Source organism: Galeopterus variegatus, unplaced genomic scaffold (assembly GCF_000696425.1).
Source record: "Galeopterus variegatus unplaced genomic scaffold, G_variegatus-3.0.2 Scaffold14317, whole genome shotgun sequence".
NCBI classification, from domain to species: Eukaryota; Metazoa; Chordata; class Mammalia; order Dermoptera; family Cynocephalidae; genus Galeopterus; species Galeopterus variegatus.
Window position 1 is genome coordinate 28,202 of NW_007740428.1, and position 2,572 is coordinate 30,773.

A 2,572-nucleotide genomic window follows, 5' to 3' on the forward strand; every position below is an offset into this window, starting at 1 on the left:
ATCCTCCTTCTTGACTAATGCGTCACAAAAATAGTATTTACGTGAAAATTTGTCTAAGCAAAAATATTAAGCGTTTGACATTTTAGATATTTTATTAATAAAACAGGTGTTACCTGTCAAAATTTATGCCTTAAATAGGTTTACAGTATTAAAGAAAATTGGGAGCAATAATTCTATTATTCTGATTAACAAAATGTATTCATACATTCATCAAAAATATTAATGGAAATTATTTGGAGATAAAATCAGCTGAGCTAACAGCTCCATTCAACCTAAATCTGGAATTCCCTATTTGTTTTTCTTTGTGTCCTGTCTGTCTTCAGGATGGTCAAGAGTATATAAATGTGATCTCTCGTTTGAAGGCCAGTCCTTTATAAGTATAAATATGAGTGTCATGTGTTACTATATAATCTCCTCCATGCTAAATAACTACTCTAATATTAGTATCTATTTTCCTTTCTAATCCTTTTATAAGGTAAATAGATTAATATACAGAGGTCTGAATGTTGTTTTAATGACATTCTGAAGGGTACCATCCATCCCATTGGGACAGGAACTTGAAAGGGCTTTATTTCTGCTATAGCTTATCCCAAATGTCTATTATTGGGATCTGAATTTATAATAATTTCCTACAATATTACCAGTAATTGTATTCCTATGTGGGTATTACTATCCATGCATTGAAGATAAAAAACAGAGTGAGTCTTAATGCAGATACAATTTTATAACCCAAGGGAAGTTTAGATCATACAGTTGGATTCCTCTTTTGTTGACAGAGGGTACTGAGTCCGAAAAGATCACGTTTGAGTTGCTCAAGTTGACACAAGATCTATGTACCACTGACAGGAATGACTACCCAGAAATGCTGTCAATTAACCCAACACTGTTTCCATAATTGCCTTCATTTTTATGATAAACTTAGAAAAAATTATCTTTCCATGAAGAAAACTTTGACAGCATAGTTGACTTTTCTACATGTAAAAATAAGTGGTAAAAATACATGTAAAAATAAGTGTAAGTGGTGTTAATAGTTCACTTTAATAAGCAATCATCCTGTAATGTTTTATTGTAATTAGTTTAAAAATCTATTTGTATCTGCTAATGATGTCTTACAATAAAACATTTTTAATATTTTAAAATAAATTTAAAAAATAAATGTATATTTTATTTGCTATAACAGGTTACAAAATGTCCAATGGAGGATAAGAATCAGACAGCAGTGGCCAAATTTCTTTTCTTGGGCCTCACAGAACATCTTCATCAGAAGATTGTCCTTTTTGTCATGCTTCTCTTTGTTTATCTCATCACACTGGGGAGTAACGTGGGGATGATCACTCTCATATGGATTGACCCCAGACTCCACACTCCTATGTAATTTTTCCTTAGCCACTTTTCCTTTGTAGACATTTGCTCCTCCTCTTCCATCACTCCTAAGATGCTGTGTGATATGTTGGCAGAGAAAAAAGCCATCTCATTCATGGGTTGTTCTGTTCAGATGTGGTTCTTTGGCTTCTTTGTGGCAGCTGAGTGTTTCCTCCTGGCTTCCATGGCATATGACTGGTATATGGCCATCTGTAAGCCCCTGCTGTATACACTCATTATGTCCCATCGAGTCTGCGTCCAGCTGGTTATAGGGCCTTATGCCATGGCTCTTATAAGCACCATGACTCACACAGTTCTCACCTTTCGCCTACTCTTCTGTGCTCCAAATGTCATCAATCACTTTTTCTGTGATATTTCCCCACTGCTTTCCTTAGCATGTGCAGACACCTGGATCAATAAGTTGGTGCTTTTTGCCTTGGCTGGAGCTGTAGTAGTACTCAGTGTCCTGATCATCATGGTCTCCTATGTCTGCATCCTGGTGGCCATCTTAAAGATCCAGACTGCTGATGGGAGGTGGAAAGCCTTCTCCACCTGCTCTTCTCACCTGACAGCCATCTGCATCTTGTTTGGGACTCTTTTCTTTATCTATGTTCAACCTAGCTCAGGTTCCACCGTGGATATGAATAAAGTGATTTCTCTATTTTATACTGTTGTAATCCCCATGTTGAACCCCCTCATATACAGCTTGAGGAACAAGGAGGTGAAAGATGCATTCAGGAGCAAGTTTGAAAGGAAAAACTTTCTAAAATGGTAGATAAAATAGAATTTTATTTGTGCTCTACCACCGATTTTGATTCAAGAATGCAGCAAAAATAATACTGGACTCAGATTTAGAAGCTCTCTTTAATTCCTCGGCCTGCCAGTTTTCAGGTCACTTATTTACTAGAAATACTCCTTTATGTTATTTTTTCTGCAGTCTTCAGTTCTCAGGAGAACATTTATATACTATTGAATGTGGGAAGATATATCATATCAGACAGGAAAAACAAATGTTATAAGGGAAAGGTCAATAGAGTTCTTTAATAAAGGTGTCAATTACCTTGTCAAAGGTTAAACAGTGAAAAAAAAATAAATTAAAAAAGAAGAATAAAAAGTTAAACAGTGAAATGTAAGAGAACAATTGTAAAAAAGTAGCTCACAATGTGTTAATATTCTAATATGAAAGTGTTCTATATGTATGTGTGTGTAA

At 35.1% G+C, this 2,572-nt stretch overlaps 1 pseudogene; it reads left to right on the top strand.

The window, feature by feature from the left end:
• The first annotated feature begins 1,195 nt into the window (after positions 1 to 1,195).
• LOC103581924 lies at positions 1,196 to 2,269 on the top strand (annotated as a pseudogene).
• Positions 2,270 to 2,572: the final 303 nt, after the last annotated feature.